The sequence below is a fragment of the Pan paniscus genome, chromosome 16 (assembly GCF_029289425.2).
Source record: "Pan paniscus chromosome 16, NHGRI_mPanPan1-v2.0_pri, whole genome shotgun sequence".
Lineage (NCBI taxonomy): Eukaryota > Metazoa > Chordata > Mammalia > Primates > Hominidae > Pan > Pan paniscus.
Genome location: NC_073265.2, coordinates 23,909,068 through 23,924,511, shown reverse-complemented (window position 1 = coordinate 23,924,511; position 15,444 = coordinate 23,909,068). Strand labels below are relative to the sequence as shown.

Genomic DNA, 15,444 nt, shown 5'->3' with positions numbered 1-15,444 from the left:
CACACCTTCCTTCCATGGCCGGATGCAGCGGCTCATGCCTGTAATCCCAGCACTTTGGGAGGCCGAGGTGGGAGGATCACCTGAGGTCAGGAGTTATAGACCAGCCTGGCTAACGTGAGACCACATGTCTACTAAAAATACAAAAATTAGCAAGGCATGGTGGCACACACCTATAATCCCAGCTATTGAGGAGGCTGAGGCAGGAGAATCGCTTGAACCCACAGGGCGGAGGTTGCAGTGAGCCGAGATCATGCCACTGCACCCCAGCCTGGGTGACAGAGTGAGACTCCATCTAAAAACATTTTAAAAAAGAATTATACACCTTCCTTCCTCAATTGTCTACACAAATGGTAGGTTTGGATTAAGTGATTTCAGTGGGTCTCTCTAGTTCCAAAATATTAAGATTTTTAACAGATGGATCTGTAAGCACCTTGGTGAGTAACTGAACTACCTTCAGCAAGATATTGAATCTCTCCATGTCTTGGTCCATGCAAAAGTGAAAACTAATTTGATTCTCTTAAAACCTTTCTGAGGCTGGGTGCGGTGCCTCACATCTGTAATCCCAACACTTTGGGAGGCTGAGGCAGGGGGATTGCCTGAAGCCCAGAGTTCAAGACCAGCCTGTACAACCTGTCTCTACAAAAAATTCGCTGAGCATGGTGGGGCACACCTGTAGTCCTAGCTACTCAGGAGGCTTAGGCAGGAGGATTGCTTGAACCCAGGAGGTTGAGGCCGCAGTGAGCCATGACTGCACCACTGCACTCCAGCCTGGGTGACAGAGTGAGATTCTAACTCAAAAAGAAAAAAAATTTCTGGAAGTTAATTTAGTTATAGTTAACAAAGCAGTTTGCAAGTGGAAAAACTCTTTGATCCAGAGTCTAGGAATACCTCCTAAGACAATAATTAAACATCAGGTCCAAGATTTATAGATAAATTGTTCATTTTAAAAACATTTGAAGACAATCTAAATGTCCATCAATAGGGAATTGGTTAAATAAAGTACCTCTATACAATGGAATACTATGGAAGACAGTTTTTTTAAAATGTTAAAGTATGCCTATATGTTCTAACATATTTTAACATGTTGAGAATACTTTGAATAAAAAGTAGGATAAGGATAAAATTTTGGGGGCAATATGCATTTATATGTATATTGATATGTTTGAAAATCTCAACACCGAATGGTGGGATTGTTTGTGTGATCTCTTACTCTTTATGCCTTTATATATTGTCTGAATTATTTTTGACAATAAGCACATATAACTTTACAATAAAAAGGATCACCAGTAAAGCTTCTTAAAATTTTCATTCCTATTCTTATATCACTAAGAAGATGAAAAGACAACAGATGAAAACTGTTAAGTTTTATTCTAAGGCACATGACCCCCAGTAAGGGACTTTTGTTTATGTTGTTTATTCTTACTAATAAAGTACTTGTAAATTTTGAAAGTATGTCACCAAGGCAAGCAGGACAGACCACAAGATTTGTCTTCCTGTGATAGATGAACAAGAGAAGCAGGCACAACACCAATTTCAAGACTGTCCACCCTCTGTTCTTGGTGTTATCTTCAAGGGGAGTTATAAACCTGTCCCAGGTGGAGCAGATGACCAGAAATAAACTGTGAATCTCTGGAGAAAGAAAGAGGGAATAGAAAAAAGTCATCTGAAAACAACTAGAATCAATTCCCCCTTTTCTCTCAATCTCCCAGTTAGATGCTGCACACTACACGTAAAGTGGTTCCTATAGTCCTCCTTTCTGCTCCACCCAACAAGACCAAGGGTGCTCATCTTCACACTTTTCCTGGCAGGCAGAGCTTTGGTCCCTGAGTAGCACTCACCAGGAGATGTTCACCTATCACAAGCAGGGTGCCAAGGTACTGTCCCTTACTGTTCTGCTGTTGAGTGCAGGTGGTAAGGAAAAGAGGGGACAAGGACAGCAATTCCTCTGGGAGGAGGAATCTGTTTGTGAACATGCCACCTGGAAGAGGACGGATGAGCAAAATGGGGAGATGGAGCTGTATTTGGCCCCCAGTATAGACCATTTCACTGAAATATAAGCAAGAGCCTAAAAATGACCATTTAGGCACATTTGGGGAGGGTCAAGGCCCAGTGAGCTCTTTGTCTAGAAAGAACTGTATGAGGGACACAGTTGGTCTTTAGTTACTGAGCAGCTTTCTTGTGCTGACATTTTGCTGTCTTCCTCCCCATGTGATTTCTCAGGGCTCTATGTGATGTGTCCACCGCAGAGATGTAGAGCAGTGCATAGGGAAAGACACTTACGCAGAACCCGCCTCAGTCTTCTTTTTTTCAGAAGCTCTTCCTGGGCTATTTTGCTTGCTGTTAGGAGGCAGCTAATAAACAGAATCTCTTAGGTTGCAGGTTTTTCATTTCTGTTTTTGTTTTTGTTTTGCTTTGCTTTTCATTTAAACTGTGAAGACAAGATCTGTTCACCAAGAAAGATCACTAAGGAAAACCAAATTCAGTGAGTATATGTAAACTTCAGACCAAGATCTGCCCGTTTGTATAGGCATTGTTGGTGATGATGATGATGATGGTAATGATGATCCCCAGGCAACCTGCTAAGTGCTTTTCATAATGATCTCTTTTAACCCTTACAAAAACCTGGGGCATAGGTAAAACCATTTTATAGATGAGGAGGCCAAGACTCAGAGAGGTTACCATAACTTTCCCAAAATAACTCTTGTTTCTTCTCACTCAACTCCACTCCTGACTTTCTGAACTCCTCTAAAGAAGACCCTATGGCCACACTATTCATCCTTGAGCCTTTCAGCTTAATTGCTTCAAAATCATTACTTCACCAAGCTACTCATGAGGCCAAGGCAGGAGGATCACTTGAGCCCAGGATTTTAAGGCTATGGTGCGCTGTGATTGGACCTGTGAATAGCCACTGCACTCCAGACTGGGCAACACAGCAAGACTCTGTCTCTTAAAAAAATCACTACTTCAGAATCAAAGTCAGCTTTTGAACTTTTGTCAGGAGTCAGTTATCAGTAGCAACAACCTAAACATCTAATTGTTATTGGATAAGATGAGATGCAATTTCACAATGTAGTCATGAGCTTGGCTTCTGAAATAAGAGTTGTGGCACCATCACTCACTAGCTGTCCAGATTTGTGCAAAATGCTTAACCTCTCTGTCTCTCAGTTTTCTCAACAGCAAAATGAGGAATGTCACTCTTACCACACAAGGTCATTATGAGTAGTAAATGAGGTACTCATTTAAAGTGCTCAGCAGAGTCTAGCACTCAGTTAACATCAATAAATGTTAGTCATTTTAGCATTATCATTACTGTCTTCTTAATGTTAGTATTTTGCATACATTATCTTATTGAGCCCTTGCAATAAGTCTATTCAGACAAGGTAACTAAGGCTTACAGAGATTAAGTGGTTAGCCAAGGAGAAGGGAGCTGACTAGGAGAAGGTCTGGGATTCCAACTCAGATCTGACTCCAGGCCCACCCTATACTTCTTCCCAATATTGCTCACCTAACCAAGACAATATCAAAATATCATGAAGTAAGGAGGACTGCCAAAATTACTCTCATGTTGTAACAGGAAGATTTGGGTTTCAGAGTATTTTCATAAAAGGAAATACTCAAGCTGGTTCCTGAAGTGAGAACTATGTGGCATATTTTTTAAATGCCTGTGATAAGTCAGTATTTTTCAATGTAAGTGACAGCAGCCACTTTATTGGCTGAACTAACTGACAAGTCCAAAGATAGATCTCCCCTTCCTACAGGTATGGCTCAATCCAAGCACACCAGAGATGCCATCAGGAATATTTCTCTCTCCAATTATGAGCTATCTTTCCCTCTCTGTTGGCTTCTTTTTTACCTAGGCTTTCCCTTCTTAGCAGCAAGATGGCTAGCAGAGTCTCTGAACTTACATCTTAATAGTCACATGCCCAAAGGAAAAAGGTTATCTTTTCCCCAATTGTTCCAGGAGACAGCCTGGATGGCATCTCAGTGATCTGAAGTTATATTCCCCTCCTGAACCAAACTTTATGGCCAGGGTGATGGAATCCTCTGACTGGCCAGGCTTGGGTTGAGTGACACCCTCGTACTCCTCCCACATTAAGTTGATATACATACACTAAAAATTGGGGTCAGGTGGCTCTCCAAAGTAAGTGCTAGGTTGCTATTACCAGAAGAAGGAGGAATGGATGCTGTTTAGGCAGAAAGGATCTATGTCAACTCCCATACAGTTCACTTGTAGAATATGGAGTCTCGGATGGGAATAAGAAGACTTGGACTCCACTGCTGACTAGCTGAGGAACCTACACAAATTCCTTAACTGCTCACAACCTCAACTCTCCCATTTGTAATAACACATCTAATACTTATGTACAGCCTTGTTTATTTATCATAATAACTCAATTCTGTAAATACTTTCAAGAGCCCGTAACATTGATTTTACAGCTCAAATAAATAAAGTACAGACAAGTAAATCACCTGTCCAAAGGTTGCACAGGTGGAAAGCGGTTGAGCCAGGATTTGAACTCAGGCAGACTAAGACTGACTCCTGAGCCTTCACTCATAACCAATAGGCTTTACTACCATTTATCTGTAAAATTATGACTGGACAAGATGATTGCTAACATACATTGTAAATTTTTTGGTCTTAGTGTTCAGTATAAAAAAGAAAGAGAAGAAGAAGAAGAGAAGGAGGAGGGGAAGGAGGAGGAAGAAGAATAATTAATAACAGAGTGGAAATCCTTGAAACCCATTTTATAAATGCTAATTTGGAGGGATAACACAGATCTGGTCTCTTGGTTTTATGCATTCGTACCTTGAGTGGATGTTCTCTGAGTTTGTAACAGGAAAACTGTTGCTCTGTGATTTCTAAACAAATTTTGGATCTGCCTTCTGTAATAGCCAGCACACCAAAGTCTTCATCATTGTCAGCTAAGTTGCAGAAATTATACTTCTTAATGAAAGCTTAATCATTGAATAGAACTGTAAAGAAGATATTTTTCTACATAACAGTAACTTCCTTTTTGTTGTTTCCTTTTACTGAATTATTGAGTAAACATTAAAGCTGACAAATATTCTCCTGCTGTAAGCTGCTTATTTTCAAAATCTACTTCTGGAACTGTGCTTTGTCATCAGTTGACTTAAGCTAAAGGCAGTCTATAAATTAATAACCTACATCAAAGTGAGAAGTGGCTACTTAATGTTGAATAATGAATAAGGCAAAGCCTTTTGAGGTTGCTAATTCATGGTTAGAGAAATAAAAATAGTCATGCCATGTGAAAAGTTAACTTATTTTAGGTGGTTCAATAATATAAAAGGTTAAGCTATAGCCTTTGGTATAAAAATGTCAACATTACATATATATTATATTCAGTTTTTAAAAACTTTTCCATCAGAAGAATACTTAACTTAAACTTCTTGGTGTCTTGAGGAAATGTTTGAGTCTATAGGTTTCTGTGGTGGAGGGCTGTGTGTTCTGAATTGTCCTCTTCTTGCTTGGGATTTCTTGTTCAATCTTCTCACCAACATGACATAGTAAGATTTTTGAAGAGGTTACAACTGCTGTCATAATTCTAGTTATCTGTATGATAATCATGAGATTGGTCAGTCCTAAAAAGAATTTAGCAAGCATGTGTAAAAATTTTTATAGAGTTCCCTTCCTAAAAACACGAGTGGTATATACAACAATAACTATAAATATAACAATGGCAACAACTTCTGCTGTTTTTGTGTCATTTACCTTGGGACGGACTTTGTGCTAATTATTTTACTTATGGTTGTTTAGTTATGTAATTCTAGCAAGTCCTGAAGTGAGTATAGTACTTTTTTTTTTTAAATACCAAGGGTCAGAGAAGTTCATTGAAATTCCCAAAGTCACACAGCTACTAAGTGGTAAACTTAGGATTTGAACTTCCTTAAAGTTCTGTTCTGAGGATAACACTTTCCTCTCAAGTTCAGATAAATTTAAATTCTGGACTCTGACACAGGCAGAGTCTTATAAAGCATCCCTCTGTTAAGAAGAGTTCCTGAAGAGAGGAATGTTCTCTATTTATGGCTTCCCAAGGACTGGGTCAGTGGTCTATTTTGTAGGAATAATCTTGAGGGTGAAGAGAAATGACCATAAGTCAAGGCCCACACAGATACTATGTCATGTTGAAGCTGTGCTCACATCTCTGGAGAGATTTGCTCTTTCAGCCACTGGTATTGACTTTTTTAGCACAAAACACCACATGTATTATGCTGTCATCAGAGCCATTCTTGGTGATAATTGCAACATGCCAGCCACGAAACACCCAGCCCTGGCTCCCATGGCCTACTTCTGAAAGGAACTGCATGGCTTTACAATTATCACTCAGACTGGCAGGGAGAAGGGAGGGTGGGAGCAGCAGGGGAAGAGATCATTTCAATCTGGATGAACAGATCAGCTGCCTTGGACACCATGCTGTGCTGGCCAAGCCAGGTTCCTGTGACATCATGCCCCATTCTCATACTGTCAGCAAAATTCCCTGAAGACAACAGCTGGCACTTCTGCTCACTCCACGTGGGAATGTATGCCAGCTCCTCCTTTCTGTGAGGCTGCTCATCTTCTCTCTGCTCCTGGAGTCCCTCCCTCACCCAAGGGGCAGGGTTCTGTGAGTGCGAGGACACCAGAAGAATGAATTTTCATGATAGTTAGAGGACCACGAATGAGGTGGTCCCAAACTGGCATTTCCAGACATTTTTTACCAAGGTACTCCGATGGGTTCTAGGTGAGCAGAGATATAGACAGGTCTCTTTCACCTCTGAGACAGCGAGAAGGGGAACTGGGAGGTCAGAGCCCTAGCGACCTCCTCTATTTTTCTAGGGTGCTATTTACATGTTACCGCTTTTCATGTGTGCTGGGATGTGAAAGAATTTGGGAAGTACTGATAAAGTAGTTTGGAAAGACTCAAATATTATTACCGTTATCGTTACATAACAACATATCATTACACAGCATACATAACAACATGCATAGCAACACATCATTACAAAACAACAGTGTAAACACATAAAGACCCTCAAGGAAGCTAAATCCTTGTTTCCTGGAAAATAGGAAAAGCATATCAGATATCTAAATTCTACTTCTTTTAATCATCCATTTTGTGATCTATGATAAGACTGTAATTATGTCCAAATAACCAGAAAGTTCAAATGTCCAGGTTTTATCACTAGTCATCAGAGAAATGCAACTCAAAACCACAATGAGAGATCATCTCACCCCCAGTTAAAATGGCTTGTATCAAAAAGACAGGCAATAACAGATACCGGTGAGGATGTGGAGAAAGGGGAACCCTCATACAATGTTATTGGAAATGTAAATTAATATAGCCACTATGGACAGCAGTATGGAAGTTCCTCAGAAAACTAAAAACAGAAATTTATGTGATCCAGCAATTTCACTGTGTATATATCCAAAATAAAGGAAATAGATATATCAAAGAGATACCTGCACTCTCATAATTATTGCAGCACTATTCACTGTTCACTATTCACTATTCACAATAGCTAAAATAAAATCAACCTAAGTGCTCATCAATGGATGAATGGATAAAGAAAACAGGGTATATATATACAATGGAGTACCATGCAACCATCAAAAAAGAATGAGATTCTATCATTTACAGCAGCATAGATGGAACTGGAAGCCATTATGTTAAGTGAAATAAGCCAAGCACAGAATGACAAATATTGCATTGTTCTCACTCAAATGCGGGAACTAAAAACGTGGATCTCAAGAAGACAGAGAGTACACTGGTGGTTACCAGAGGCCAGGAAGGGGAGAAGGGAGAGGAGGAGGGAGGAATGGATGAAGAGGGGAGATAAAAGAATGTAAATGTATTTATTACCACTGAATGTACAGTTAAAATGGTAAAGATGGTAAATTATATACGTATATTTTACCTCAATGAAAAAAAATGTTTTAAATGTCCAGGTTTTCAAGATTCAAACAGAAGTAGCATAACTCTAGAGTACTGTGAAATTCTTAAAGGCCTCTGAATCATTGATGATGAAAGTGTTTCCTGTCATTGTCGGATATTTGTAGTTTAATTCATCATGTAATTGTAATCCATTTATAATGTGACACTAGAATATTCTACAGTTTTTTCACAGTAAGCTTAGCCCTTCTGAGGCAATTTGACTGCAATTAAGGTAAGCTACAAAATCCTTACTAATAAAACAATGATTATGCCTTGGTTATGAAGTCTTAACCTTATCACCCCAGTCTCCTCCTAACTTTGCTTCTTCGTAAAAAGGTTAATGGAGAGACTGCCATGCTCTTCTCAATAGTCATTATTTTTTTTCTTTAAATAAGCATGGCAAATTTTATGGCATATTTCCAAAGAATGACACCTAAAGAGACAGATTTTTAAAAATCAAGACCACAGTCAAGTGTTTTTATTCTTCGTTCTAAAAACAAGACAGCTTCTGAGAATTTACTTGTAGGTTCCTAGTTCTGCATAACAATTTGGCACCAAAAGTCTTAGACAACAAGGCAAACTACCACTGCATCCTTTTTTTATTTTGAGATAGGGTCTTACTCTGTCACACAGGCTGGAGGGCAGTGGTATGACCACAGCTCACTGCAGCCTTGACTTTCTGGGTTCAAGTGATTCTCACACCTGAGCCTCCCAAGTAGCTGAGACTACAGGTGTTTGCCACCATGCCTGGCTAATTTTTTAAAATTTTTTGTAGAGACAGGGTCTCTGTATGTTGCCCAGGCTGGTCTTGAACTCCTGGGCTCAAGCGATCTTTCTGCTTTGGCCTCCCAAAGTGCTGGGATTACAGGAATGAGACACTGCTCCCAGCCTCTGTGCTCATTTGACTGTTGATCCTAAACCAACAACACTGTCATTCTCTTGGGTTCACCAGTTTTTCTTTATTTACATAATGCAAGTGTCAGGACAGATATGTCATGTTTGCACTGCATCCACAATACTCTTTGGTGTTATCTTTTAAAATCAAGGTTTCTTCTGCTCAATTTTCAAATAAAATTTCTCCTACAACTCAGTCTTTCAATATTCAGGAGTCTATTTTCTTTTCTTTTCTTTTCTTTTCTTTTTTTTTTGAGATGGAGTCTCACTCTGTTGCCCAGGCTGGAGTGCAGTGGCGCTATCTCGGCTTACTGCAAGCTCTGCCTCCCGGGTTCACACCATTCTCCTGCCTCAGCCTCCCGAGTAGCTGGGACGACAGGCGCCCGCCACCACGCCCAGCTAATTTTTTGTATTTTTAGTAGAGACGGGGTTTCACTGTGTTAGCCAGGAGGGTCTCAATCTCCTGACCTCATGATCCGCCCACCTCGGCCTCCCAAAGTGCTGGAGCCACCACGCCTGGGGTTCAGGCGTGAGCCACCGCGCCTGGCCCGAGTCTATTTTCTAAATTGTGTTTATCAGTTACTTGTATGTGATCATGCTCCAAAAATCAACTTGCCAGTGACAAAACACTTGGTTGACAAAATCCTAATTTACACTTAAACTGTTTTCTAAAAGTGCTAGTGTTCAAGAGCATTGCTAAACGAAGACTTTAAAGTACTTCACACATGGTAGATGCTCAATACATATTAAATTACATATATACAATGTATTTGATATTTCTTTTGCTGTCAACCAGTAAAAATTTACTAGAATGCAGCAGCATCATGCATAGAACCCTAGGGGAAAATGACAAAGTAGAAAATATTGCCTCTGTTTTACTGAATTGGCCACAAATTGGGATTAAAAACCCATACTTGGCCAACAATTTAAAAAAAAACAGTTTCTATTTAATTGCATAAATGTATAGCAAAGACTGTGTGCAGAATATGAAAGAAAGGCAGATTTCTTGAGACCTGGAGTGGTCAAATGTGGGTTGGAGGCAGACATGTGGGCAACTGGGGAAATCTCAAGCATAAGGAGTGAGAAAGTGGAGGTACAAGGACAAGAGCTCACACAAAAACCATCCCACACCTTAACCATTCTCAATAAATTTAGGCTAAATGAATTCAATTCAAATAAGAAAAAGACATAATTACTTGTGTTAAATTAAGTTTAGCCTAAAGCTGCCTCCTTACATATTTTAGGTTTGGCTTAAAGGTTTCTCTGTATATTGTGAACTATAAGAAGTGAAGGTGTAAACAGACTGTAGCCTACACTTATGTCAATTATCAAGTTTTGGCCAATCAAATGTAGCCAACTGTTTGAACCATGTTCAGACAAGGCAAACGTCAACCTGTAACCAATCCAGCTGTTTCTGTACCTCACTTCTGTTTCTGTACGTCACTTTCCTTTTTCCGTCCATAAATCTTTTCCACCATGTGGCTGTGCTGGAATCTCTCAGCTTACTCTGGCTCAGGAGCCTGCCCAGTTCACGAATTGCTCATTGCTCAATTAAACTCCTTTACATTTAATTCAGCTGAAGGTTGTTTGTTTGTTTGTTTGTTTAACACTTTATTAGGAAAGACCTGGAAAGGCTGACTAGTGTACCCTGTTGTCTTCCAATAAGTCATTTCTTAGTCCACTTCTAGGCAAATATAAATTGGAGCTACTTTTAATGACCTGAAGAGGTTGATTTCACACTCACAGCCTCTTTAGATCATCTACCTGTTAACAGGCCTTGCTAATAGAAGAGAGGAAGTATAATATTCTCTCTACTTTTCACAGTTCTTCATGGACTCACAGTAACAAAACAGATGATCAGAAGTTCAATAACATGTATACCTCCTGTATCATAGGAGATAGGGAAATCTCCAAGAATAAATCTCAAAGAAGCGGCTTTGACTTCAGACTATTTAATAAAGAAGTACTATCCTTTGCTGAAATAAAGAAAGAAGGATGTGAGGAAAGGCAGGTTATAGGGAGAAGGCCAGGAAAAGGACAGTAAATGGGTAGGGTTTGTCATGCAGATGTAAGTGGTACCTTCTCCACTGATAAGAGTCTAGTGATTTAGTTGTCCCTGTCTTCCTGGTGAGAGAAGACATTCTGAGAAGTGGAGATTTCCTTTATAGATGTAAATTTATCATACAAAAGGGTAACTTCTACTCTGTTTTCAGAGCTTCCCCTGTGTCTGCAGTTTCTCAAAATAATCCTTAGGCCAAAGAGGAATGTTTTGGGGTGGCATATTCTTGTCTGCTACAGTTATATTTTGGGCTGACAGATTCTAAACTCCATCACTAAGAAGCAGGCTCACCTGTGAAGATAATATTCTGGTCCTGCTCTCCTCTAAGTCTGCTTAGTTCTTGTTATGTCCTTTGTTGATGTTGAACAGAAATGCTTGCTTATGCTTTTGGTCAGGTGCTCTTTATGTAATTAAATCTCTCCTTGGTTTTCTCTTCTTTGTTTTCAAACTAGTTCTGTCTTCAGGCATTCTTGTCTCTTTTCTGCTTGGCTTTTTCTTGCTTATTCTGACTATGTGTCAGTGAGAGGCCTAGGTCCTCTCCATTCCCTGAAGGCCTAATGGGGAGTGATGACTTGACTGGGTGGGGACTGCCCTGTCCCTGTGGCACTCTCAGACCACACTGCACAACCCCCGCGGTCACCCAGGAAATGCAGGGGTTTAGGAGAGAAGTCTGGTTTCCAGTGAAGGCTGTCAAGTGAATAGATTATAGCCGCATCTTATTAGCAGCTCTGGGAACATCTAGCAAACCACATCATCACAGATCTGAGACAGGAGGGTAACACAGAAAATAAGAACTGTGAAAGGGGAGAAAAACGCCTCCTGTTTCTGTTTCTGTGCCGTGCATCTAGGCCACCGGGAGGTTACTTTTCTTCTCTAATTGGGAATGTTCATTTTCATTCAATTGGCTGTGTAATGAAAAGAAAGATTCGCTTTCACCACAAGTGGCCACTGATTTCTCACCCTAAGAACTACGTTCTTCGCAGCATTCCCCAGCTCAGGATTACGACAATGACTTTCTCTTGTCTCTAGCACCAAGGTGTGGTTCCTGCCTGATTTTCAAGGGCATCCAATAACCCGGCCCAGACGACCCATCCAACCACATTTCCCCAGAATTTTCTGGAGAGTTTCTTTTGTTGTACTAGAGAGATATACTCACCCCCACCAGGATAGGCCAGTGCTGTCCTACTGTTATCCTTCACTAACACGATATAGAAAGGTATCCCTTCTTGTCTCCACTCTACAAAATCCAGTGAATTCTTCTAGGCTCACTTCACCTTTCTCCTGGAATTATAGATTCTCAAGATCAGAAGGGATTGTTAAGGTTATTCAATCCAGCACCTAGCTTATAGCAGGCACTTTATAAATATTTGTGAATGAATTAATGAGCCACACTTCTCTGAGAAACTCAAGCTGGTATTCTCTTTTTGATCATATCTACTGAAAATATATCCATGTGTCAAAAGTAGAGGCTAAATAGACTCTCCTGAACTACTCACTGTGGAAAAACTTCAGTTCCACTTTTCAAAGAAATAAGAAAAGCAATTTGAAGGGTGGTGTTGATTATTATAATTCACCAAGTATGAACACGTATAACAATTGTTTCAAATGGTTAGAATTGGCAATGGAGGCGGGCATGGTGGCTCACGCCTGTAATCCCAGCACTTTGGGAGGCCGAGGCCGGTGTATCACGAGGTCAGGAGATCAAGACCATCCTGGCTAACACGGTGAAACCCCATCTCTACTAAAAATACAAAAAATTAGCCGGGTGTGGTGGCGGGCGCCTGTAGTCCCAGCTACTCTACTCGGGAGGCTGAGGCAGGAGAATGGCATGAACCCAGGAGGCAGAGCTTGCAGTGAGCAGAGATCGCACAACTGCACTCCAGCCTCGGCGACACAGCAAGACTCCGTCTCAAAAAAAAAGAAAAAAAAAAAAAGAATTGGCAATGGAAGGTACCCTGGCTCAGTGAGGCCCACAGCAATTAATTAAGAATTTTAGACCAGGGAGCTCTCAGTTAAGAGCATTCACTCCTGCTAATTCTTTTTTTTTTTTTTCTTGTGCTTTTTTTTCTTTTTTAACTTTGATTTTAGGTTTAGGGGTACATGTGAAGATTTGTTACATAGGTTAACGTGTTATAGGGGTTTGTTGTACCTATTATTTCACCACCCAGTATTAAGTCCAGTACCCAACAGTTTTTTCTGCTCTTCTCCCTCCTCCTATGGGTAGATAACTACTGGGCCTAATACCTTGGTGATGTTGTTTCCTTCTTCGTATCCATAAGTTATCATTTAGCTCCCACTTATAAGTGAGAACATGTGGTATTTGGTTTCCTCTTCTTGCATTAGTTTGCTAAGGATAATAGCCTCCAGCTCCATCTATGTTCCCACAAAAGACATGCTCTTGTTCTTTTTTTACAGCTGCAAAGTATTCCATGGTGTATGTGTACCACATTTTCTTTATCCAATCCGTCATTGATGGGCATTTAGGTTGATTCCACAACTTTATTATTGTGAATAGTGCTGCAATGAACATTCGCGTGCATGAGTATTTATGGTAGAATGATTTACATTCGTCTGGGTATATACCCAGTAATGCGGTTGCTGGATCTAATGGTATTTCTGTTTTTAGCTCTTTGAGGAATCACCACACTGCTTTCCACAATGGTTGAACTAATTACACTCCCACCAACAGTGTGTAAGTGTTCCCTTTTCTCCACAACCTTGCCGGCATCTGCTATTTTTTGACTTTTTATGTAATTGCCATTCTGACTGGTGTGAGATGGTATCTCATTGTGGTTTTGATTTGCATTTCTCTAACGATCAATGATATTTGGCTTTTTTATATGCTTATTGGCCACAGGTATGTCTTCTTTTGAAAAGTGTCTTTTTGTGTCCTTTGCCCACATCTTAATGGGGTTGTTTGTTTTTCTCTTGTAAATTTGTTTAAGTTCCTTACAGATGCTGGATATTAGACCTTTGTCAAATGCATAGTTTGCAAATCTTTTCTCCCATTTTGTAGGTTGTCTGTTTACTCTGCTGATAGTTTCTTTTGCTGTGCAGAAGCTCTTTAGTTTAATTAGATCCCACATGTCAATTTTTGCTTTTGTTGCAATTGCTTTTGGTGTCTTTGTCATGAAATCTTTGCCCGTTTCTTTGTCCATGATGGTATTGCCTAAACTGGCAGAAAGAGAGCACAGATAGGAAGTAAGGAATGCCCACCAAAGATGTGACTAAATGGAAGTCATTGTGTCTTCTCAAAGGAAAAAGTGGGAACTTACTTACAGGGTTCTTTGCGGACTAGAGGCAACAAGAGGGTACGATCTTATGTCCTGTAGAGCTTACTAATCAGTAGTTTCTGGAGAAAGACTTCCTAGGTTCAAATCCTGCCTCTGCCCCTGTGAACAAGCTGCTGTGCCCCAGTTTTCTCCTGTATAGAATGAGGGAAATAACATCACCTTAGAGGACTTTTAGAGAAAAATAAGTGAGATGTTTCAATAAAGCATTAAGCACTGTACCTGCCACATGGTAACTTTTCATGAAATGTGAGACAAAAAATTATTTATTTTATAAAGGAAAACAACAGGCTGTAAAAGAAGCAGTTTCTCATTTTCTGAAATACATATATCTTCCTTTTGGCAGGGGCAGGGAGTAAGGTTTAGGAAGAGAAATGGGTATTTTTCCAGAGGGAGATAGTGAGAATGAATTAATGATTTTGTGACTCATGGGGCATGAGGTCATATGACACGGTTTCATGTAGCTTCCCACTGAGATAGTTCAGGGCTGCACAAACAGCGTGGAAGGCTTTGGGCATGGGGCCAATGAAAAGTGAGAATGGATCCCTTGGAGGCTGAGGCTAGAGATGCCGGCAGAACACTTGGGCTGGGAATCCTATGGATAGTTGAGAAAAGTGGAACTAGGACAGCCCCTAGGTATGGAAATATGGAGGGAAGAAAGTCAAACTTATTTTTGTAGACTAGTGGCCCAAATACCTGAGGTGGAGTGTTTCTCAGTGACCACAGGATTGGCTCAGAGTAAATAGTTGATGGGGCAAGGGAATGTAAGTTGAAGAGAGGTGTTGTTGGAATGCAGGAGCAATCGCATGGGCTTAAGGGCCTGAGCAGCTTTCATATTGCTCTTCTATTGAGGTTCAAAGATGGAGGGCTGGAGAGGAGGGCCAGTATAGGCAGAAATTGCCTCCCCCATTTTATAGAATGTGTTCCTCTTGGAATATGCTCTGGGCAGTTCCAGGAGTTCTGAGCAAGGCATACGTGGCTAAGTTCATGTTTAGTTACTCACATTCTGAAGTCACTGACACCTATCAGTCCATCTTGTCCTTGAGGAAAGACTACTTTGCAAGCTCTGCCTGTGCCTTTCTGTGGGAAGCCAGAAGAGCAACGGGTGTCATTGTTGGCTCCATGAGAGAGGTCATTTTGCTTGGTGAGAGATTATAGGCAAAAATAGAAGCCCCAATGTAGTCTCCTGGGCAAATGACTTATTCATGGGTTCTAAATTATTGAGGTCATTGAAGAGAGTGCTATTTTTAACCTTTGAGAAAGGAAAGAA

General features: G+C 40.4%; 1 long non-coding RNA gene across 1 annotated transcript; it reads right to left on the bottom strand.

Moving 5' to 3' along the window:
- Positions 1-1,350: 1,350 nt before the first annotated feature.
- On the bottom strand, positions 1,351-14,297 carry LOC134729176 (uncharacterized). The gene is made up of 5 exons (XR_010110058.1): positions 14,160-14,297; positions 13,129-14,058; positions 12,041-12,165; positions 2,281-5,572; positions 1,351-1,629 (listed from the first exon to the last, which is right to left on the bottom strand). It is a non-coding gene; the product is annotated as an uncharacterized LOC134729176 (long non-coding RNA).
- Between the last annotated feature and the right edge of the window lie 1,147 nt (positions 14,298-15,444).